Source organism: Cupressus sempervirens, chromosome 5 (genome assembly GCF_028749045.1).
Source record: "Cupressus sempervirens isolate cs-2001-9-10 chromosome 5, ASM2874904v1, whole genome shotgun sequence".
Classification (NCBI taxonomy): domain Eukaryota; kingdom Viridiplantae; phylum Streptophyta; class Pinopsida; order Cupressales; family Cupressaceae; genus Cupressus; species Cupressus sempervirens.
The window spans coordinates 158355285-158382216 of NC_143122.1; positions in this window are offsets into that span (position 1 = coordinate 158355285).

A 26932-nucleotide genomic window follows, 5' to 3' on the forward strand; every position below is an offset into this window, starting at 1 on the left:
CTAATCTCAATGCTTTCTGGTCAAAAAAGTTACTGTGCTTATCATGTAATTTTTAATTGCTTTTTGCAAGATAAATCTACTCTATCTTTCTGTCTGTAATGAATGCTTGAATGCCAAACAAGAATATAACATTTTTGATATGGACTTGTGAATGATTGATAAGTGCATAGAAATTATGGGAAGTGTGTGCTGTTGTATTGCCATGTTCCAACTGGGAAAAATGTGGTTGGCACACTACATTTTACACTAATTAATGGACCAGCTGAATGAGAGTACTTTTTAAAATTTGCTTGTCTAGGCACCAGTCTAATAGGTATCTCACGAACAATTAAGTATTATTCTTGAGATTAATGGAGAGTTCAATCTGGTCTGTTTCTGAGAAGGGAAAAGATTTATTTTTTCTTTAAGTCACACCTTGATTTCCATGTCCAATACAATGGTAGATAGAGCACCTGACACGGAGTACCTATTGAAAACATGCAAGGACTCTCCCTTTCTCTAATTATATAGTGTTGATCATTTTCTTGCAAAAGAAGTTTGGGCATTTTTTCTATTATTGTGGGTCTTCATAAAACTTACAAATAATCCTGATAATTACAAATGGGTGGGAGAAAAGGGAGAGACCTTCACTTCGCCTCCATGTTAGTAGGAGAAAGATAAGCAGTGTTAGGTCAAGGACACCCAAGTGACTCCTGAAGATGAAAACCAAAAACAAGAAGAGAACTATCTCACTCTAGAGAAGCTTTAAGAAACTACAGGAGAGGCAAGAGATTATTGAACAAATATTTGATGATGTGGCCAAGTTTGTGGTAGGGTTATGCACTCAATAATTGGGAATCTTCACCTGCTTCATGCTGAAAAATAAGGCCTCACTACTACAGTGGGGGTGGACATCACTAGTTCTATATATATGTTCTTAGCTAATGATTAGTTGTATCTATTGTTAGACAAGCGGGAGGGAAAGGAGACGAATCAGAAGAAATATCTCTTCTCTTCATTTGGGATTTTGTTATATGTTTTTTACTGCAGCACTTGGCACAAGTGGGCTATGTTTGTGGTACTATATATCTCAAATGAAAATCTACACATCAAACAATATAAAATGTTGACTAAAATCTTTATAAACTTAAGAAATTTTAAAAATTTAAATGCATGATGTGTCACTTTAATGTTTTATGGTATTTTTGCCCCCGCAAATTTCATCATATCCCTAGCTAAAATATTTTAATAGATGACCACTATAAAACTCCCTCACCACTTTGTTAGGGTATTGAGCATAAAGATCACTTGAAGGAAGAACTCCATGATTCAAGGTTCAAGCAAATGAGAAATGTCTAGTACAAAAAAAGGCAAACATTGTATAGAGTGCATATAAATATATTCAAAACAAGGCAAAAAATGTCAATCTATAAACAAAACTTCAACTCACCTTTGTAACGCTGGGAAGGAGACTCTTCAACATTTCTAGCTATTATTTGATCCTTTCACGCCGCCTTCTTTCTACAATCTCTTTCAATGTGATGCGATTAAACCCTTTTGCCGCGTACTCTTGGCCACAAATCGTAGTGGTAGAAAATGGTTCAGTGAAACACACAAGGAACATTTAATTGGAGATCCACAAGACATTCAAATCCATGCCATAATCTATGACATCAAACAATTATCACCCTGCTACATTGGAGTCATTTCACACATTTACATCTAAGAGCAAAGTTCCCTAGTCAACCATTGTATACATTGCTCTGAGTCGAGACTCATTGATACAATCTGAGCTAACTGTCACGTGAACACATTAGCATTGTAGTCTGAGTATTGTGATCTACTCTTAATCAAACATTGGATTGCCAATTTTTGGCATGCACTTTAAAGTCCAAAAAAATCGCTTTCAAGCTTAAGCAAATGGGTGACATAAATCTCGATACTTCTTTGAAAATATTTTACTCCTACTAACTTTGTGAATACAGTAAATTGTAGATCTCTCTCAAATCTACCAAGGTATTATCGACAATGCATTTACTTCTGGCATAAGCCTTGTCCTTCTATCAAACTTTGCATTTGCATCCAGAAAGTAATGTGCTTGAAAGATAGGTGGGCTGAAGTCTGCTCTTATAGATCCAGGGAGAGAAGATTAAATTTCCTTAGTGGGAAAAGGAATAATCCCCCAACTAGGTTTCTTATGTGCAATGTAGGCAGGCAATCAAGGAAATGATCTAACTCCTTTGACCCACTCCAGAATGTAGAAATATTGGATAATAAATCTCAACTAAACCCATCTTCCCAGAACTACAAAAAGAAGGAGTCCCCAATGCACGAGTCTTCTGTGTCACGTGGTAACAATAAGATTAGGGTGGCAAACATAACGTTTTTTCAATTTTTTCTTAGTGTGAGCCCGTTTTGGTCAAAATTTTGACCAACACGGGCTCATCTTTAACTAAAGCCATCACAAGTCAACCAAAATTACCCCAAACTATCAGATGGTCAAAAGTTTTGGTCAAAAATTTGAGTCAAATGTACTAGTGAGACAATGTATGTTAATTATTTCCATCTGAAAGAGTATGTTAATTAGAGAAGGATAACTTATCAACAAAATCAAAATTTTGAATACAAAATATCTACACAAAAAATATCTAGCAGTGTATCTACAAAAATTAGAATTGCTATAATCTGACACATTTAAACCTAGAATATACTGACTACAATTGCATTCAAAATAGTGAAATATTTCAACGCATCCTTGGTCTTTTGGTGAAGTTGAAAGTTGAAATCATCCATAACGTAAAAAAGAAAATAATAAGTGATTTCCTTCTTATGATAAGTTTGAAGTACTCACATTTATTTTAGTTATCTCTAAAATCATTTGTTTTCTAGAGATCTCCCTATGTTCAAATGATTTCATATGGAATGTGGGGATGTCGGCTGGCGGCCCTAAAATTCTATGGCATTAGATATTATAGGTCTCATATGATCAACATTAAACATTAAACGATTAAGCAATAAACGATTGAGCAAAGCCATTGGATTAAACTAAAATGTTTGTGTTTGTAATGAAGAAAAGAAACATGCACCCACATGCTATGACTAATTATGTACCAACAAATGCTTTGGTAACTTAGCACTACCACATGTAATAAAAAGGTGACATTATTTGTGATCTGCTTGGTTTGTTCAAGGGATTTCAAATAGAGATGAAATATATGCATACAATACCTAGGTTAGTTGTGGAGAAGTATACAGATATAAATTGCTTTATGGTTGAAACTAATTTGGCATGCATAGAGGTTATTGATCCTAGAGAGATATTTATTCACCATTCTTGGTTATGAGGTTAGCCAAGAATTTCTTGAAAAACATGCTGAGGTTATGTTGGTCTCACCTAGAGATAAGGAAGCATAAATATGGGGGACTTATAACGAGAAATTTAGACAAGGGAATAATTATACAAATGATCTAGAAAAATGAAGGTAGAGAAATTTGTGGAAAATATTAGAAAAAAGGACGGCATTATCAAAGAATAATGGGAAGTGATGAAGAAGGGAAGTAAAGTTTCAATAAAGGTTTAATTGGGAAGCACAAGCATAAAACCAATCAAGGACAACATTATGAAGAGTGTAGAGGTGGTAGACACACCTGATATTTTGGCAATAAAAGTTGAGGTTACTCCTCAACCTCACAAGGTTACAAGGAGATCAAACTCCTACTGCTAAGCTAGAAAAACTAGCTAAATAGGGACCTACAAGAGCTACAAGGAAGAAGGCAAAGGCATAATGATACAGGGGCATCTAGAGATTCCAATTATTTTCAAGATCTAGGATTCTAATGCACTTTAAATGATTATTTTAATAATGTTGGGATGAGTCTTAGTTTTATATAGTTAATTTAATGATGTAATTGGGGGTTATAAGTTAAGAGTTTTGAATAAACTCCAAGATACTTTACTAGTATCTTTAATATATTTAGAATTATAATGAGTCGGGTGTGGGAAGTTAAAAGTTAGTTTTAAGAATTAGTTATTGGGTTACCTTCTTTTGAATATCTTTAGATATATGTAATTAAGGAAACCCGAGAGGAATATATATAATTTTTTTGAATAGTAGTAGTATGAGAAGATTTGAGAATCAAGGAAAGTGGAGAAACAATGTAATCAGGAATGGAATAATGGTAGAATTTAATTCTATTTAGATCTTTTGTTTCTTCATTGTTCTTATGCACATTTCTATGTTCTTAAATTTTTGAATCATCATAGATGGAGAAAACAAATTTTATGGAACTATATTGTATTCAAAACCTGCGCTAATTGCTATTTGGTTTGAAGATACTAAAGCTATCTATAATTTCTTTGTTCTTACCTTGGTGGCTGGTCATAATGAGTATGAAATGGTTTAACAATAGTTTAAAAGAGAGTTGTGATTGAAGTCATCACCAATTACAATACAATTTCAAAGATCTCGATTTTGTTTTGCTCCAAGTCAATTCTTGGTATCAGTTATTGGTTTCAAGAAGTTAAATGTTTGAATATGAAATTGGTGTATGCTTTATGATACCGGTTTCTTTTTCAAGATTTGGTTTTAGTTCTACATCAGATTTAAATAGTCCCAATTTGGCAATAGCAGCAGTCTAGGTTGATTTGAGATCATAAGAGTGTTGTTATCTAATGAAAGAGGATTCTCTACACATATTAAAAGAGACAAAACCCATGACTACACTGGAAAGGGTCTATAACTTTATTAGCATTAAGTGATCTGGTGTGAATGCCACTAGCATCAATGTGAAGAGGTTCAAACTTGTGAGCACATTGGATAAACAAGGGTACAATTGATGTAGATAAGTTTTACTTGTGAATAGAATCTGTATTGAAGAAAATGGGGTACATAATTGTTGTATCAGTTTACACAAACTCTAGCATACTTTTAATTGTGTGAATTATTTTGAACTGTCTCTTTTCTATAATTTTTCCATTCTTTCACCCATTGGCTAAATGGTTTCTTGAAGACTCTACAAGCTTAATTTTTATGAAAACAATTAAAAGCAAAACACAGGGAAAAGAGGTACTGAATAATTGAGGAGCTATAGTCAAAAGAGAAGCCAATATAGTGGGGCCACCAGTATCACAATTGCTTGAAGGCTTGTTCGAACTGGCAGATTCTCATTTTATGGATAAGTGTTGAATAGAAATTATTATGAAATTGTGAGAAGAAAAGAATTCTTTATCAGCTATCTCAATAGCTTTTTGCATTATGATGTAGGTGATGGATGCTTAAACAGGGGAATAGAAATTGAACAAATGTTAGATGAACTAGCAGACTCTCCAAAAAAAATTAAAGCTATGGTGATGGAAAACTGGTGCAAGCCAGTGGTTGATCGCCTTTGCAGGGGGTCAGCTGAATCAAAATTGGAAATGGAAAAAGCTCTTGCAAAATTTGATCTTGATGATAGCCGTAGAGAGTCATTAATTGATGCACATGTAATAGAGGCTTTAGTTGACCTCTTGAAATTGAGGCAACTTGAATCAAAGCTTGCATCTCTTAAAGCTTTGGAAAACCTTTCATGCCAATCCAAAGCATCAAACCTGTAGTTGGGGAATCCACCATGAAGCTAGCCAATGGCTAGAAGATCACATCTTAAAATAGAGGTGTCTAGCACTGAAATAAAACTCCCAAACCAATAAATAGAACATCCATGCAAGGCATGTAAGGTGGGAGCCGTTGAGGAAAATTATATTATACGAATTCCAATCACATTGAAGATGATGTGCTGAACAACGAAAAAGAGGAGATATAACAGAGATAGAACCTTACTATTCTGGCAAAGGTTGCATTGAAGCTACCAAACATGGCACGTAATCTTCAAACCCTTCCTCTACATGCAATGGTGCCACAAAATGTAGTATCCGACCAACATCAACCGCACAACCTTTCTTCCAGTCACGCAAGACTGAAATTAGGGCGCGGCAAAGACTTGTTTTTAATTTTGGGAAAGTGTAAGTTCGTGTTGGTTGAAATTTTGACCAACACAGGCTTCTAGTTAAAAAATTTATATACATTGGTGCGGCAAAGACCTTGTTTTTAATTTTGAGAAAGTGTAAGTTCGTGTTGGTCAAAATTTTGACCAACACAGGCTTCTAGTTAAAAAAATTATATACATTGCCTGCATAAAACGACCAATTTGACCCCATTTTTTTAGATGGTCAAAAATTTTGGTCTAAAAATGGGGTCAAATGTACTAGTGTGTAGATACCATTTTCGTTACGTTGTATCTACAACCCAACAAATAATTTTATCTCACCAAACATAGACATCTCAAATTCTTCACTCATTTCTTCTAAAAATTCTTTGCACAAGTCATCAGTGCATGTAAATAGAGTATCATCAACAAATATTTCTGCCAACACAATCTTCTTGTTTTGTCCTTCTTTGATATACAGACTACTATTATCATTTGTTCTTTGAAAGAAAATCTATACCAAGTAATTATGAAGTCTTCCATACTAAGCTCTGGGAGCTTTCTTGAGACCATATAATGCTTTGTGTAACTTGCAAACCATGTCCCTTTTGCTAAGATCTAAAAACCTTTTGGCTGTTCGATGTAGAGATCTTCATCAAGAATTCCATTCAAGAATGTAGATTTAACATCCATTTGATATACTTTAAATCCTTTGTGTGTTGCATATGCTAGTAAAGTTATAACACCTTCCAATCTTGCTACAAGAGAAAAAGTCTCACCATAATCAATACCTTCTTCTTGAGAATAACCTTTACATACCAATCTTGACTTATTTTTGGAAACTTTTCCATCTTCATTCAACTTATTTTTGAATATCCACTTTGTAGCAATTATATTTTTATCTTTGCGTCTAGGAACAAGGATCCAAGTTTTCTTCTTTTCTATCTATTCTATCTCTTCATTCATTGCTTCAATACAACTTTCATTATCAAAAGAATCTTTAACATTTCTAGGTTCAAATTTAGCAAGTAAACATGTACCTTTTAATTTTTTTCTTGTCATTTTTCTATCAGATTTGTCTCTAATGATCTAATCAGGTGCATGATACCTTCTGACATATCTTGCTAACATAAGCTCTTTGGGCTTTGAATGAGTTCTAACATCTTCATCATGAACTTTAGTATTAGGCTTGGGTTCCATTATCTATGACTCAAGTCCATCAAACTTAGTTTAAACTAGTTCAGTAGCCTTTGATTGTGATTTGGGTCCTTTAGATTGTGACTCGAGTTATACTGTCTACAACTTGATAATTTTTGGAGATTTTGGGGACTCGAGAGATGAAGCCTAATTTTTGTTAGATAGATTTGGCAAGGTATTAGGTTCATAGTAAATAAAGCTTTTGTAATTCTTTGGCTCCATGTTGCTTTTTTCTTTACTCTTTTCTACAAATTCATCAATTCTAACATGTGCACTTTCTATTATTTTATGAGTAGACAAACTCAAACATTTGTATGCTTTACTTTTGGAAGAGTATCCTAGAAATATGCCTTCATCACCTTTTACATAAAATTTTCCTTTTCTAGACTCTTTCAAGATATAACACCTACTACAAAATACTTTCAAGTAACTTACATTAGGTTTGTAGCCATAGCATAGTTGATAAGGAGTTTTAATTGAATCTTTCTTTGATTATACTCTATTCAATGTATGAACTGTAGTGTTGATAGCTTCCTTCCAATATTTGAAAGCAATGTTCTTTTCAATCTTTAGAGTTCTTGCATAATCTATGATAGATCTATTTCTTCTTTTAGCTATACCATTATAATTGTTAAGTAAACAATTAATTAATTGTTAATTATTTATTCTATTTACTTAAGCTTACTTAGGTAAATACATTTCATTAATTAGTTGTAGCCTAGGAGTTTGTTATAAGTTATTGACAATACAGGAGTTTGTTCTCTCCTAAGTCATACTTATCATCTCACCTTATTCGAGGACTTTCCACCTCATGTGAATGTATGGTTAGTTGTCACACTTATCTCCTAGCATCTTCTAGCTTGTTCTAGGAGATTCTTTGAGCTCTTTATATTCAAGATCCCTCATTGTATTTCACATCACAACTCAACGTCTCATTCTTGCATATTTTAAATACATATTTTCTTGTGTTTGCATATTTTCTCTCTCATGTATATTTAAGGTTTTTCCCTTACTCCATGCTCTTCTCTCCTTCGCTTCCCTTTGAAAATTTTTTGCATGCAAGTGATCTTGGGTGTCTTCAAAGTTGGATCTCTTCAACTCCAACATGGTATCAGGGCCTTCCTACTACTGTTTGATTGAAGAATTTTTGAAGTCATGATTTGAAGTCACAAACTCTAGTTTGTTTGTGCATTTTTTTTCAAATCAGGGGTAGAAAAATTTTTTGGAGCACATTGGGCCCAAACAGATGCTACCATTGGATCTAAAAGGCTATTTTTAGTCAGGATTCATATAAAACTTTCTATTTTTGGTGACAAGGCATTTAAGAAAATTTTTTAGGCTCCTTGGTTGCTGCTGTATGGATTGTATAGAATTTTGGAGCAAAAAAATATTAAAAACAAAAAAAAAATTGCCACATCACCTAGTGGCCACGTTCGCACTGCTGCAACCTCGCCAGTGCATAGCTTGTCACGACTGTCCCATAGCCATCGTCAAGGGGCCACCTACTAGCCATTGTGGCTGGGCAGCATCCCCAGCTCCCACAACCTCTATTATTCAGTGCCACTCTGTCATTAGTCTACCACTCCAGCGCCACTCCTACATAGTCAAAAATAACATCTACATCAGCTTTGGCACTATCAGCTTTTGAGAACAGGTCAATGCCACTTGGCATAGCATGGGGGTGACACATGGCCTAGGTGCCATGTAGCACCTTTCCACATGGACCCACCATGTCACCCCTGCCACATCAAATTTTTCCATGTGGTTGTCATGTGAACTTGCCATGTGGCTTCTTTTTTGTAGCGATAGCTACCTAACTATCAATTTTAATCCTATGAATTTTGCATCAACAGACCTTCCTTGCACATCTCCAAGGTCTTTTTTGACCTGCCTTCAGTTTTTTGGCCATAACTTGAGCATATGGAGATATTTTTCTAATTTAAAAGAAGAGCCAGAAAGCTAGTTCTGAGATGGAAACATTGGTGTAGGTATTTTTAGGTTTTGATACATTTTTGTTACCCATTTTTTTAGTTGAAGTCTAAAGTTGTGTTTTTAACTCCGACATGTATATCTTTTACGTTCCATGTTAGTTTTTTGAAAACATTATATTTTTGGAAAGCTAGTTTTGTCATCTTTGCAAAAATGTAGTCATTCTTCTTAGATTCTAGCCCATGCTCTTTCTATCATGTTTTTAGCATTTTTTCTATATGGTGGATATCTTGGGTGTTTTAGGTATGAGGATCATTTTCCTGGCATGGCTGCTTTTGTTTTGGGTTGTCCTTTCTTTTATGTCAGCTTCTTTCTTGTTTTGATCATTTTAGCTATCACTTGTAAGCATTTTTGTATACACATTGAGATAATGTGTCACTTTTGTATTACGAGTTCATGAATGTTGTTTTTGAGTCAATTGTACATGCACTATTTTTATAAAGCACCATGGGGGGGATAGTTATTTGTTTTTTTAGGACTTCTCCCTTTGTCAAGTGAGTGTCCCTTCCACAAAATCAGCCCCATGCAATATCATTGGACCGTGTCTTTATAGGTGTTTTTACCTCTTCCTCTCTCATCATTCATGGTTCATCTGCAGGAGACTTTGGCCCATCTTCTCAATTACCTATCATCTCACCTCATCTTAATTAAGGGGGGCTTATGATGTTGTTCTAATGCATCCTTGGTTTGATGGTTTGATAGTGTGAACTATGTATTCAGTGGTTGATCCTATATACAAGGCGATTGTAGTGGTTGGCTACCTATGCATTTTGGTGAGATGGATCATCTACCATATAGAAATGCTCAATTCGTGCCTTCTTCTTCCTTGGAGGTTCTTCAGATCAGCAATTTTCTTCTTGATGGCAGATTTGTGGCTTCTTTATGCTTTAGTGATTCTTTTCATGATCACTCCTTGTTCCTATTTAAGGGGACATTCCCCTAGTTGGAGGCTTCTTCAGTTCTTCACTAGGTTCTTACCTCTTTTTGGGGGAGGGTATTTTCCATGTGGTTTTCTCTCTTTTCCCATTTTTAGAGGTTTCATCTCTTTTCATTTGTACATGGGTACCTAACATGACCTCGTTACCGAAACCCATTTCTACATTTCTTAGTTTTGTGAGCTTAAGGAATTTTCCTAAGTTGCACTTAAGGGGGGATGTAAGAGTAAATAATTAATTAATTGTTAATTATTTATTATGTTTACTTAAACTTACTTAGGTAAATACATTTCATTAATTAGTTTTAGCCTAGGAGTTTGTTATAAAATGTTGACAATACAGGAGTTTGTTCTCTCCTAAGTCATACTTATCCTCTCACCTTGTTCGAGGACTTTCCACCTCATGTGGATGTATGCCTAGTTGTCACACTTATCTCCTAGCATCTTCTAGCTTGTTTCAGAAGATTCTTTGAGCTCTTTATATTCAAGCTCCCTCATTGTATTTCACATCACAACTCAACATCTCATTCTTGCATATTGTAAATAAATATTTTCTTGTGTTTGCATATTTTCTCTCTCATGTCCATTTAGGATTTTTCCCGTGCTCCACACTCTTCTCTCCTTGGCTTCCCTTTGATAGGTTTTTGCATGCAAGTTATCTTGGGCATCTTCAAAGTTGGATTTCTTTAACTTCAAAACTAATATGGTCTACCAAGTGTTGATACTTGTCTTTTAATTCCTCTTGTTGGAAATGATTAAAAAAGATCATCAGGGAGATTGTTGGAAATGACTGAAGAGATTATACATAAAAAGTAATGGAACTGATAAAGAATGTTCTCAATCATTGTTTTGTCATTGATGTCAAACTTGCTACTTGTGGGAATGACAATTGCTTTAGTGATCCAAATACTATCAATTGGTTGATTGACAAGGAGGAGGCAATCAATAAGATGTAACTAGAGTACCTAGAGAAAGGTTGAAGTTATGATGTTGTAATGAAATATAAAGATCAACCAAGCCATTGATGAAAAAGTGTATTGATGACATACTCTAAGACATAGAGAGTGGGCACACTGAAACATATCAAAGATGTAAAGTTTTAGCTAAGTCATTTGTAAAGTCTAACTAAGTTCAACAGAAAATGGGTGCCGAGTAAATATCAAGTGCCGAATAGAAAACACGTGTCGAGTAAATATCAAGTGCCAAACAGAAAACAAGTGCTGAGTAAATATCAAGTGCCGAGCAAAAAACAAGTGTCGAGTAAACATCAAGTGTCGAGCATGAAACAGGTGCCAAGTAAAGATATAGATGCCAAGTAGGATGCAAGTGCCGAGTAACACAGAACAAGCTAAGTAATAGTAAACTAATAATGTCGAGTTGCTGCATTATTTTGAAATCAAAGATTCGCTAGATCTAAGCCAACAAGGTTGTTACCTAGAAGTTTGTAAACCAGATAGAAGATAAGAGTGATGAGCTAGTGGCACAGAACACCATGTAAAAAGATTTTTAGCGAAAACAACTAGATGCTAGACAAGGTTTCTAGATGAAGAAGAAAAATGGGGTAGATACATTGTATCCTACCTAATCCATTGAAACCCTAAAATTGGAGAGGGAAAATTAAGCGGGAAAGATATTTCAGATTTCTATTTAAGAAGTCATAAGGTCATGAGGCAGTAGAGTGGTGGTGAGAAAGTATGAAATCATGAGCTACTGAAGAAAAGTGCTAAGGAGTAAAAGAACAAAGAATACTTTGTTTTTCCAGATGACCATAGATATGATTGCATTGGTATGATGAGTAAAGAAGACTCAAGGAAATAAAGCTTGACAGGAAAACAAGCTAACAAAACTAAAGTGATTAAAATCCAAGAAAAGGATTGAACTGAAGTGTGATCTGTAATCTGCAAGATATGTTGTAAGTTGAATCAGATCAAAGCCATTGTTGTTACTTTCTAGCAATTGTAACAGTTAAGATAAAACCTATGGACTTAGGTTGATTTAATAGCCATGTTGTAAATATTTTAATAGGGTGACATTCCAAGTGAATGTTCCAAAGTCCTTTAACCAGGCCCATTCCTAATAGTTTGGTGAAATCCTCTAACAAGGTCACATTTAACAATGTGTTGTAGCCTTTAACAAGGTAGGATTTTCACAGGGCAGACCATCAGAAGTGTTTAAAATTATTTGCGTATTTATTTTATGCATATCATCCCCACCCCAGTTTTACCTTCTTATTCCTGGAGGGTTTCTGGGTTATCAAATTCTTAGTGTTATGGTGTGATGCATGTTTACTTTTCTTAGTTGTTTCAATATTTAAATTGCATGCATGATAAGTTCAGTTATGCGCCATTAAGGATTTGTAGAGAAAATAGAAAAAGTTTTATTATGGCATTTGGACCTTGAATAACTGATTCACCCCCCCTCTCAGTTATTCTAAAGAATTATAACAATTGGTATCAGAGCCTCACCTATTGATTTAGTTTAAAAGATCAGAAGTAGAAAAGATCAAAATGCCTAAGAGAGAAGCTCCCAAGCTCAACAAAGACAACTTTGTTGCTTGGAAAAGCTTGATGAAGCTACATCTTGGATCCATAGGAGATTATGCCTGAAACTTAATTGATACTGAACATGTTGATCCAACAGGTGCTCCTACTACAAAAGATTTTAAAAGCAAATAGGAACACAATCAAACAATGCTGGAAATTCCTTCTACACTCAACTATGCTAAATTTGATGATCTCAAAGGATGTGACACTGCATTCAAAATGTGGAAAGCTCTGTCTGACATTTATGAGGAGATAATAATGTCCAAAGAGAAAAAAGAGAAGTCTTAGAGGAAATTTTGATGATATGAAAATGGAAGAAGGTGAGAATGTTGTTCAATATGCTACTAGAATAAAGGAAGTGGTAAGTGCAATAAGATGCTTGAATAGTCAATAAGATGATGATATTGTTAATAGTAAGTTTTTAAGAACCTTGCTCCCTATGTATGCTATTAGAGTATTAGCTATACAAGAGCTAAGATGTGTGCCAAGAAAAAATCTAAGTTTTGAAGGCATAGTAGGTAGACTCACTGCATTTGAATTATCTAACTTTGATAACTACAGACCTGAGAATGTTGAATCTACCTTCAAAGCCAAGCTATCATTAAAAGTTGTTGATCAGGTGAAATCAAAGAAAGAAAGAAGAAATATGAAATATGTATCCAGTGATAGTAGCACTAATGAGGAAGATGTGGAACAATTGGAAGCACTACTAGCTAGAAGATTTCACAAAGGCAAAGGAAGATTCAAAGGTAAGATGCCTATCATTTGTTTTAATTGCAATGAAGTAGGACATATTGCTGCAAGGTGTACAAAGAAAAAGGAATACAAGGAAGGAAACAAGTACAAAAATAGAAGAGAAGATGATAAGAGGGATTACAAAGACAAAGGCAAGAAGTGTTATATTGCTGAAGAGGATTCTGATGATAATGATGATCAAGTTTTTTACGTGGCCATGAAGGACCAATCTAATGAAGAAGAGCCAATAGCAGTGGTGACATGCATGAACAATAATGACAAATGGATCATAGATAGCGGATGCTCACATCACATGACAGGAGACAAAAGTAAGTTTGTTAACTTTACTCAGTATGATGGAAATTGTGTTAGATTATGTCAAGTCAAAGGAAAAGGTACCATTAAGCTTACATAACAAATTGCATGTGATAATGCATACTATGTTGAAGGACTAAACTATAATTTGCTAAGTATCTCACAGTTAGGCAATGTAGGTTACAAAGTAGAATTTGGAAATAAAACTGCAAAAATCTATGATATTGATGATAGACTGATAGGAAAATGAGATCAAACAAGAAGTAATCTATTTTATCTTGATCTGGAAAATACCTCTTGTCTCGTTACAAAATTTGATGATGTGTGGTTATGGCATAGAAGGCTATGTCATGTCAACTTTGATAATCTGGTCAATATCAGTAAAATGAAGAAAGTCAAAGGTTTACCTAAAGTGAAGAAACCTAACAATATCATGTGCAAACAATGTCAACTAGGAAAGATGACTAAGTTTTAAAAGTAAAAACTATACATCTAAAGAAGTACTTGAGTTAGTCCATACTAACTTATGTGGTCCAATGGAAGTACAAAGTTACAAAGGAGACAAATATATAACGTTGTTTGTTGATGATTATTTCAAGATGATGAGTGTTATGTTTTTAAAGAAAAAATTTGATGCTTTTCAAATGTTTAAGTGGTATGTGGCTAGAGTTGAAAAGGAAACAGGAAAAATTTGAAATGCCTGAGATTGGATAGAGGTGGTGAATTTACATCGAATGAATTCAAGATATTCTACAATGACAAAGGAACCAATAGACAAACATCAGCCCCAAGAACTCCCCCACAACATGGAATTGCTGAAAGAAGAAATAGATCTATGATTGACTACACCAGAACATTAATGATGGAAAAGATTGTTGCTCTAAAATATTGGATAGAAGTTGTAAGTGTGGTTGTTCATACACCGAATTGAGTACAAGTCAAGAAAGGTACAAATGCAACACCTTTTGAATTATGGTATGGTCACTCACCCAATGTAAAGCATTTCAAAGTATTTGGCTACAAATGTTTTATCCTTAAAGATGCTAGAAATGAAAAATTTGATGCAAAAAGTGATGAAGGCATATTCCTTGGTTACTCCACTAGAAGTAAAGCATACAAGTGTTTAAATACTAATACTGAAAAAATTGTGGAAAGTGCAAATGTAAACTTTGATGAGCATGCAAATGTCTAAGTTGAAAAACCAAAGAAAATGGATGACTACAGAACCTTCGTGTATTCTTATGAAGGAATGTCCACTAACAAAGATACCATCAATCAAACAGGGATTCAACAACAAGTTTCAGTTTCAGCCAACTCACAACCAATGAATGACGAGTTGCATTCAGAAGCCGAGTTGTAGAATGAAGAAAATGCTCATTCTGACTCTAAAGTTAGTACACATGACAGAGATGTAGAGCTACTTGACAATGAAGTGCATAGTGATCCTGAATCTGAAAGATCAAATATGGAAACAAGGACAAAACTAAGATTGTCCAAATATGTGAAGAGGCATCACCCTGCTGAATAGATAATTGGTGACAAAGATGCAAGACCAATGACAAGGAATAGACTAAGAAATGAATCATGTCTACTAAGAAAAATTGAACCTAAGACAGTGTATAATGCATTACAAGATGGTGACTGGTATAAAACTATGGAAGAAGAAATTGATCAAATTAAGAAGAACAAAGCTTGAAATTTAGTTCCTAGACCAATTGACAAAAATGTGATTGGTACCAAATGGGTATTCAGAAACAAGCTAGATGAGAATGGAGAAATTACCAGAAAAAAAGCCAGACTAGTATGTAAAGGTTATGCTCAAGAAGAAGGATTAGACTATGGGGAAACATTTGCCCCTATTGCAAGAATGGAAGGAGTAAGAACTTTACTTGCATATGCTACATATAAAGGTTTTAAATTCTATCAGATGGATGTAAAGTCTACTTTTTTGAATGGTATATTGGAAGAGGAAGTCTACATTGAACAACCAAATGGTTTTGTTGATGAAAATAACAAAGATATGGTTTGTAAACTAGATAAAGCACTCTATGGTCTGAAACAAGCATCTAGAGCATGGTATGAGAGACTTCACAAGTATCTAGTGCAAACTGGATTTGAAAGAACTGATGACAACAACAACATGTATATCAAATCAGAAGAAGGTAAGGACATTATTGTATCTGAAATCTTTGTAGATGACATAGTGTTTGGAGGAAAGGAAGTGCTTTGCAAAAGTTTTGCTAACAAAATGAAACCTGAATTTGAAATGTCTATGTTTGGAGAAATCAAATTCTTTGTTGGATTTCAAGTACATCACCTAAAACATGGTATATTTATGACACAATCAAAGTACATCAAAGAGATACTTAGAATATTTGGATTAGAAGTACCACCAATTGCAACTAGTTACCATTTTCACTCTTCTAAAGTGATCCCTGTTAGGAGCTAACCCTATTAAAGGTTACAAAACACAATGTTAGGTTTGACCCTATTAAAAGATTTAATCACCCTATTAGGAATGGCCTTGTTAGAGGTCTTAAGACAATTCAATAAAATTGCCACCTTGTTAGAGGATTTACAAATACCTATTAAGCCAACTCTGTTAGGAGATTTAGATCACTACTACAATGGTTAGAGAGTAACAATGAGATGACCTGATTTGAATAAAATTGAATTTCTAATTATAGATCTCTATTATGGCTTGTACTTGATCCTTTTTTATCGAATACAGCATTTTTGCTTCACAAGGATATTCTGCTTATCCTTCAAATTTGCTTCCTCTCTTCATCATAAAATCTTCAATTCATTCATCACATCTTCACACTCTTGCACACTTTGAATCCACAACTTGACCTTATAAATATGTCTTTCATATTGTCAAGTCAGCTCAAATATAACTTAGAATAAATAATATTCATCACTTAGTCAGCTAGAACCAATAGATAAATCAATTAAGCTTAATATGCCAAAATAAGAAAATTATTTGTTAGCTAACCCAACTTGATAGAAACTAGCTCAGAAGTGATTTTTTTTGTTGATCAACAGAAGCTCAATTAACTCTATAAACTTGCAAAGATCCTTTGGCAACTAAGTGAGCTCAATTAACATTCATCTTCTGCAAACTTTCCTATGATGCCTAAGTGAACTCGGTAGACATTGCCTTCTAAACTAGGAAATCATAGAAACTCTCAATAGACACAAAAAACTATCTTCATTTCCTAAGTGAGCTTGGGATATACTAACTAATAATGATATGAAATTCATGTAACATCAAAGAAAATACATAATTAGCCAATTTTATGAGTATAAATTTGATACATGTAGCAAAATTTACTTCAGTTTGTCTTTGATTTATATGATTAGTACCTTATCCATTACTTCATATAGTCAACTATTAGCAAGGGATCTAATTCAACTAACTTGTAAATGAATTTTATCAACTATAATCACCAATTCCTATTCTTATGAAATTTCCCTTTTATAAGCCTATAGAGCCTACTAATTCATTGAAGCATTTCCTTAACTCCTTGAATTAAAAGCAACAATAGAATTAATATACAACCTATCTAGATTGCACTCAATGAATTGAACCTTATTTAATTGATCTCAAAGTAAACAAACTCATAAAATGGAGACAAAGATTGATAATACAGATGTAGTGTAAGTGCCCTTTTCTATTATCCTTTGAAAAGATTGATACAATAACTAATAGAAACTCAATGAAACTAAGAATATCTTACTTATTCTATCATTGATATGAAAACATTAGAATATTACAAAGCTTGAAAGTAAACTCTAAAAAACTACACATAAAATGGACTGGCTGCACATTTGAACAAAGCACAATTACAATATTCTTGGACCTTTTCTCTAACCTTGGGATCTCACTTATATAGGGTGAGATGCAACAAGCTTCAAGTATAATGAACTGATATCTATCCTTAAGATAGAAAATATCTATGTTGTTACTATTACAAAATACAAAAATTGGTGCAACAAGATGTCTTCATCATGAATTTTCTCTAGTGGGACCACCTTCTATTGTGTCCTTTTACTATTGTGGATCTAATAATTGGCATTGATGTTGTTGCAACTCCTCAAAGGATGTAACCAATGGAACTCCACATGATGGATCTGGCTCATATATTTGCAAAGTGACTTTGAGTCAAGAATTTCCATCCACATCATCACATACCACCAAAAGTATAGTTACATCTAATTCTTTTGTTATTATGTTATTAGTTTGAATTTCTATGCTTGCAATAGCAATTGGTTGCTTACCTTTGCCCTTGTCTTCTTTTATTGATGTGTCAATAATTTATACTTTGTCATGTTCCATATCTTCATCATCAATTTTAACATGCTCTAACTATTTTGTATCAACAAGTTTTGCCATCCATTTGTCAAAAAAATTGTCATCTGGCCAATCAAAGTGTAGAACATTATGTTGCGTTTTCATCACATATTCTCCAATTTTGTCAATCTCAACAAAATCTTTCCTTAAAGAATCAAAGAATAACTAAACTTTCACAACTTCCTTAGTTTTGGCTGCCCACCATGCATTTCCCTTTTCATTTATGACTTCATTCATTTGAAGGCATAATAAATCATCTAATTCCTAGGCCCACTCTTCCTTATTTTTTAGTTTATCTTTTTCATCTATGGCATGTGGGGATAGCCTGAAGTTGACACTCTTATACTTATCTAGATAACTTATGATTCTTTTTTGTAATGCAATTCTTTTATCATCAAATTTTGAGACATCATTGGCAATATCATAAGTCTTTTTTATATGCTCATAGGATAAATTGATGACAAAAAAACACAAAAGAGTAACCTCTTTACTCCATTTGTTGACAATTGGCTTCAAGGCCTCATCACTTGTCTTTATCTCATCCCATATATTTATTGATTTTTCTAGTTGCTTATAAAATAGGGCTAGTCAATTCTATCAACTAAATAAATGAGAGCTTTCCTTAGCTTATCCTCATATTGTACATCCATCTCTATATGTAATGCCCACAATTTTCTCTTTTCTTCTTCAAAGTCTTCTACAAAATAATATTGTGGCCTTTGTGGTGTGTCTAGGATTTCAATGAGAGGAGTGGATTTAAAAGCCTCCACTAGTGGGCAAGGATAGGTTATTCTTGGCTTGGTGGATCGCACTCGGTGTCCCATCAGTTTATTATCTAGTTTAATTCTTTTTTGAACTTCTTTATTGTATGCAGCCAAAAAAAAATTCATAATTTTCTTGTAGTTCCAATCTCTCTCTTATGTCTCTCTAAGTTGTAGCTAAGGTGAAGTTGGCTGATCCAACACTTGGCTCTATGGCCTCCTTAGTGGTACTTTCTTCAACTCTTTTTACAATTAGGTTTCCCATCAAGCCAGTATAATCAAGCTAGGAAGAAGTAGTCCTAGATCCTTTTCTCATTGACCAAATGACCAGTGCAGCATGATCTTCGCTAAATTTTTCACCTTTCATTTCTTTCTTCCCCTTTTCTTCTAGACTTGTTTTATTTGTAATAGAACTAAAGACCATGGCATCTACAATATCCCAATTAGGTAGTAGCAAAACCTCAGATGCTTTTATCATTTGCCTTCCTTCTTCAAGAGTCAAACTTTTCAATTCTTGCATCATCTCTTCTTTGATTTAGTTCTGCAGATAAGCCTCTCCCATTTCTAGATGCTTTGTTTTCAATTTGCTACATCTTTCCTCAAACATTCCAATGTTTTTTCTCCAAGAAAATTGGTAAAAGGCTCTAGATTTAAAAAAATTGTCATCAGAGATAAATTCACGGCAAGTGTACTCCATTACAAGGTCTAATTTCCTTCCTCTATAATCTGCCATAGTTAACTCAAGGCTCGGCATTGGAGGTTCTTCAGCATTTGCCTCTTCTAATTTTGATGAAGTAATAAAAACTCCCCCTTGGGATTCCAACTACTCCACCTACTCCCTAGTAAGTTATTCACCTCCTAGTTGTAATGGGTACTGAGTGGGTGAATATTCCTCAATTTGAGGTGCTTGTTCCTTTTCCATTCTTTGCCTCTTGGGTACAAGCTTATCTGGTCTCTCTTCAAGAACAACATTGGTTAACCCCACTATTTTGTGTCCCTTATCTATAGTGGTTTTTTGATTCTGAATTACAGCATAACTAGGTCTCCTTTAAACAATTATCTTCCCTAATCCTACTGTAGGAGTAAAATGTAATCTCCTCATAACTTCGTTTTCCTTTTCAAGAAAAGAATTAATAAGGAATAGTTTTTTCTCATTCATGACCTCCATAATTTTAAGAAAAGTGGTCATTAGTTTATTCAATTTTTCTACCTTTGTTTTTGCATCCTTTAGAGGCTTATAGTCCTTATAAAAACAATTAATAAATTCCAAAACTCTAGAGTAAACTCTCCACTTTTCCTTCTTGTACTGTTTCTCTTGTAAAGAGAACTCATTCCTTATAATATCTTTAGGGAAATAGTATTGGTGGTCTTTTGCACCAACATTATCCACACATCAAAAATTCCCTCAGTATCACAAAAATAGGGGTGAGATACATCCATCTTGTACTAATCCAAAAAATTATACAAAAATACCCAACCACCCTTAGTAATAATAAAATGGTGAGCCATAGTTCAAGTGGGGAAAAGTAAACCTCTAGATCTACAAACCAACTAATTTTCTTCCAACCCACCTATCTACCATGGCATTTCAATTCTCCCTACCTTTAGAGGTACTTGGTGGGGCAACACATGAGGAGTCACTTGAAAACCATATACCCTAAAAACTATGGAAATAGGGTATGGTATGATGTCTGCCCAATTATGGGATACTTTCAACCCAGAAGGATTGTTCATGGGCCTAACGAAATCTAGCAATGCCTTGGGGATTTTGGGATTATCCCTTAATAAAAGGCTTCTTAACCTAGATGAAAAGTACCTATCAAATCTAACAAAGTTGGCCTCATCTGCATCCCAATTAAAATTTGCACTCCATAACTGGACTGGTAGAATCTCTCCTTCATGTTCTCAATTCAAAATGACCTATTTCTCAAAATGTGTAACCCCGTTAAACAAGAACATGTGCATTATCAATGAATAATGGCCAAAAGTATTTTCCACTTTTCCCTTTGCAATCCCAACTAACCTTGCATGGATCTCTTCCTCTATATAAGATGTAAAATAAAAAATAATATTGACACCAAAAGAAGTGATCTGAGTCATCATATACATGAATTTTATTGGAATAAAATTCTACTCATCTTCACCAAAAACCCTACATAGAGTCATGTATATTTATATGGCCTTGGAAGTGAAGAATTCCTTTTTGAAAGGTTCTTTAGTTGATGTTGTAACCAATAAAAAAAATTCAATTGAGCCCAAGTGTGCCCTCAATGCATCTTACCTGACCTTATTTCTCTTAGATAAGTATTCTTTTTCTAGTCCTAGTAGGTCAATGGTTACATGATAATCTAAAAGTGGTTCTAGACCAAAAACTTCTTAAATTTCTTTAGCATTTAAATTTATTAGTTATTCGACATCTATTCTTCTTACTATCATAACTGCAAGGTCATAACTTTTGGAAATGACTATGAGTAGGTCAGAATCCATGAAAACACCAAGGACCACTAGCTTTCCTAGATCAAAATTCTATATATTGCAATGGGGAGCAAACAATTTTATTTCTAAAAACAACTTCTTAAAAACATGGAGCCTTATTTTAGAAGTAGTTTCATACCTATACCAATTCCCTTTTTCATACAAGACATCTACAATTTTGAGCCTAAGGTTCACAAGAATTAATTTTTTTACCTAGGCTAACTTAGTCATGGATTCAAGCAGTTGTTTGAGAAAGTCATCATGGATATTTCTACTTGCATAATCTACTTTTTCTAAAAAGATTTTCTTTGGAGGCATGTTTACTAATGATATAAAATACTAGAATTATTTACTATGTAATGGATTTGAATACTTACTTGGCTATCTATTACCCTTTCACTAAAATTCTACAACACTAGGTGGACACTAGAAATTTTTTTGCACATTAATCACTTGAGAAATCTTTCAACAGGCTCTAAGCTCTCTAAGAATTTGAAATTTGTGTGCATAGAGAAGAATTGGAATAATCTTTTCAATATATCCCTAGTTCTACTTCACATGAGAAGCCTTAATTTTCATCAATAGGTTGTAAGGAACACAAGATGGCATCACCTTCTAAATTTGAAAACAAGCCATCGATTTCAAAAAATTTGATGATCCAAGAATAAGAATGTTAATGACTTAGTTTAAATCAAAATGTTAATGACGTCAAGCAACTCCTACATGGGACATAATGACCTTCATTGATGCAACTTTGATTGGATGATGTCATATCTCATGATTATTTTATTACAACTATGGTAGGTCCTTTCTAAATTTCATCTGGTTGCCATGTCATGTGCACTAAAGTTCATGTATGTTTCTATAGTGACAAGGTGCCCACTATTAATTAAGGAGAGATCTGATGGCACCAATCAACACATATTATTTTTTGAGTGTGAATCCATGTGGCACATGACATAATACCATAATGACATGCTAGCCAGGCCTTTTATGAAAATTATTTTCCATGGCATCATTTCTTGAAATTAGGTTCCACTAAATCCTTATTTCATGGGATGTCACCATGTTGCACCCAACAAAGTTTTCACAATTTTCAGTGGTGACATAGTGACCACCATATATCTCAAAGAAACTTGGTGTTGTAATATAATAGCATGTCCTTTCCATGGTACATTCTTTAGTGTGCCTGACATTTTTTACATTCAATTCCAGTGATGAGGCTTATTAATGACAAACCATAATTACAATGCCCATCTTTTAATCTGGTCCTGTCGCATTTCTTTTTTGCAATGGTCACCTTGTCATGGAGGGTAGTTCTTGCAATGTTTGATAGTGACAAGGAAACTATTGTAGATCTTAAAAGATCCAATGATAAAGATCATTTCGAGAGACTTATAAAGTAAAAAGTCTTTCAAATGTTCTCAAAAAATATATATTATATTATTTCAAAAATGATTTTCTCACTTGATTTATAAAGTGGAAACAAATAACCTAAAGGACTTGATTAGGGAATGAAACTTGTTCAATTAGGTTTTTTCTTAGGGTTAATCAATTAAGAAAAAACCAAACACTAATTTTCATATTTAACACTCTCAATGAAATATACTCTTAAAACATGAGGTAAAAAAATGACCAACACTATGGACTTATGAAGTTGAAATATGTGTCCCACTGAGCATGCCAAAAACTATTGGCACAAAATTATACACCCTATTTGAGGTGTGACCCTCAAATGACCTTATGTAACATGGAAACAATATCCAAGTATTGGACTCTAAATGGGAGATTGAATCTCTGGAGAAGGTTGGCTTCCTTAAAATCAAGATGCACCTAAACTACAACTCTTGAGGAAAAAGGAGGAATGCATAAAAGTAAATTTCTAAAAATGAAATGGAGGTGATGCACCAAATAGAATTTTGATCTACTATTTTTTATCATTTTCACTTAAATTTAAAAGGACTCACAAACTATATTACTACCTATAGCTTATCAACTTAGCAAAAGATGAAACTTAGAAAACAATATAATTAAGAAAGGAACATAGATGTTCACTTGATAGATTTACTAAAGAGATTTCACATAATCACATAATGTTGTAGATGATGGAAATACATCCAAGGAAATAAGGAAATAGATTACACAAGCTCATTTGGTTTGAAAGTACACAAAAAATTAGTGATTTTTATTAAACAAGGAAATAACATCTATAAAGTAAAATTCTACAAAAAGAAACAGAAAAAGAGATCCCTTTAGAACATACAATATTGCCTTTTTAAATCGATCAAGTATAACATAGTTATAATCATTTAGCTCAAACTCCACTAACTGAAGTTAAGATTATAGAGTGAAAAATCAAGAAAAAACTTAAAAAATCTGATTTTGTACAAAAAAATGTGCTCATAAAGTGACATAGAATGGGCCAATAAATGCTCCTATAATCAATAAAATCATGGCCATAGCCTATCCAAGTGGAAACATGGGAAGAAAAAGCCCTTATGTCACATAAAAAAGCTCCACAAAGCAATTTGATCATCAATATTGAGCTCTTAGATTGCATCACAAATAGCAGAAAAAAATAATGCAAGTACAAAATTGCACAACAATTTTAGCCTATGCATCATTATAGTATGAAATTCCTTCTACACAATAGACTTGTGATGAGGCACAAAGCATGAAAATGCATTGCAGTGTAGGATTGCAACATAAAACCACACTACAGTGAACAACATGTGGTTTCACATAGTGCAAGATCTCAACATCACAACTTGCACAATATTGCAACATCGAATGAGAAAAAATTGTTCCTTTGGTAAGAAAACTCATTTGATGAAGTTCCTTTTATGCCCAAAAATGCACTACAACACAAGATCACAACCTAAAAGCTCCTCTCTTCAAGTTTTCATGTGATCTTGCACGGGCACAGAAATGCACCACTATGTGGACCTATAAATGTTGAATTAGTAGAAAAGTGGTCATTCATTAAGAAAACTCATTCACTATAGCTCCTTCAATGCACAAAACTACACAATATTTTCATGCACCCAAGAATGCTTAAAACTGCATGACTTTTCCTAGCCAAAAGATGAAGAACTTATCCCATGAAAGATGCCTCTGATTGGTTATTTATAATGGGATAAATGGTGACAAAAAATTTCAATAGTAATTCTAATATTTTTTCACTTAAACATCAATATAGATCTGAGGGTTTCAATTAGATTCAACAAATACAATGAATCTGTCCACCTTTTCATTTCCTCTTTTCTCTTCTAGAGACTTCTCCAAACTTCTCCTTGAATTCATGCATAGAAATTTTTGAACACAATTTCCATTGGATTAAATTCTCCAAGTCATCCATCATCATCTTCAACATGCTTTGCATATCCAAAGAAATCAATTGTGTTGGCTGAAAATCACAATTTCCTCATAATTTGTCATATATTGTCCATTAGCCAACACTGGGTTCTGAGACTTAGTCATCACTAAATTATGTAGTTGTGACTAACTATTCTATTCATCACATTTTTTGATACTCAATCAATATTGATACCTGGTCAACACTGTGTTTTTCTTGGCGTATACTATCACTTGGTCAACTCTAGCATCACTTGACATAAACTTCAAGTTCCTTAATCTTTTTCTCTTTTTCTTGGTCAAGCCTTATGTATTTGGTCATTCTTTGATCTCTTCTTCTAGGCTTTAGTACAACTATCTTATCCACTTAGTTTTAACATCAGCGACAACATATAAATTGTCTCGATTGTAATTTCCAACAAATAATTGTTCCAATTGTAGTTTCCAACAAGGGTCATGTACACTAGCCTACAACTAGTCTTCTAGAAAACTTACATAACTCATGCAAATATTTACAACTCTTTTCACAAATATTGATATTTAATGAATACATATCCAACTATAATCTACTAACCCCATTGAACATAAATTTGCATCCATGAACAATGTTAAACAAATCTATCTTTGTAACTCTAATTGTAGTATCTTGAAAGATAATATGTTGGCATTAATGGCAAACTAGGCCATGAATACAACTCATAAGAACTCAATCATCTCTCCATACATACTAATAATCTCCTCGGAGGAATACTATTAGTATTCATCAATATCCCTTATATATTCATGATAATATTCTTTCACCAAGCACATGTGTCTGTCGTAATGACATCCAATCTGCTTTTCCACTTTTGTTGGTGAGATTATCTTTGTAGTTATCTCCTTTCTAGTTATTTTAAACCCTGTAACCCTCTAGATCACACTCTTCATGATTTTCTAGGTTTTATCTAGAAATATATATTGATCATGCTTTCTACTTAGAATTATTCTAGCCCATTCATCATCGAAGAAATCAGGGATGTCCATGGCATAATGTAGGTTATTTGTCTCCAAATTCTTGAATTAAGGCTTCAAGACTCAATAATGACAAAATGTCTAGAATAGTTAATGGATTTCTCTTTCACCCAACTCACTAATCTTCACCTTTATAAATGCACTTATGTTCTTGGTGAGGAGGATGTTGCCTGGGAGCAAAGAGAGATCTCCTAACATATCCTTGTCATCATCATTCATCAAGATGGGTGTGTATATTTGTGGCTCAAATGCCTTTCCATCAATAAACTCCACATCATACAATTCTTTAGCCATTATTTTATTGATAATATATTTTACAACTTCATGTGGTGGCTTTCTTCAACAATGTTCTCAATTTAGCTTTCTCTACTTACATAGATTCACACAATATTCTCACATGGATATCAAACTTATTATCTAAAGTTGAGAAAATGTGCAAGGTTGAGAGATTTCAACTTCACAAAGTTATAATCATCTCACGATGTGTCTATTTGTAGAGAAAGATAGTAACATTAGAGTTATAGTAGTAAATAATCAATTTTCCTACTCCTCAAACTATGTAGTTAATGTTTTATATTCAGATAACGGTAAAAGAAGGTCTTGAGGGGACCCAACATCCCTTACATCAGCAAAAAAAGGAAAAACAATTAGAGAACCTCGATTTTTACAAGGACCTAGAACCTAACAATATAATAGCAAAGTAAAAGATGGAAAATGGAAATAAACACATAGATAACCAAGACCAACAACCAAACCAGCAATTAGAGCCACTATTAACCTAGCTCTTTGATCACCTTAGATATCTCATTGCTAGCAACCACAGTCCCTTGAAGGATGTCCTCCATAGTCAAGCTAGGAGTAGACACAATAACTTTCTTTGTACCTTTCCTTGTTCTCTTACTATGGTCACCACTTAGCTGAATAACAATAGGGGAAATGATTTCATCATTGCTTTTTCTATTAATACTCACAACAACTACACAGAAACTTGAGGGGAAATGATTTCATCATTTCTTTTTCTATTAATACTCACAACAACTGCACACAAACTTGAGGTAACCATATCCATATTTTGACCACTATTCTTGACCAATTATAGTAGCTCTATTTCATAGGCCTTAAGCTTCTCCAAAATTTTTCCCACCTAGTTATGAATTCTTTTAGTTCTTTCATCTAGGTTATTCTGTAGTTCCCCCATCTTTTTCTTGAGATTAATAATCTCATTATAGAGCCAAGAATCAACCTAGAGAAAAGCATTAGTTTTTTATTTGTCTTTGTGGAAGAAATTAATCTTCCCCTCATTATTCCCAACTTCATTGGCCTC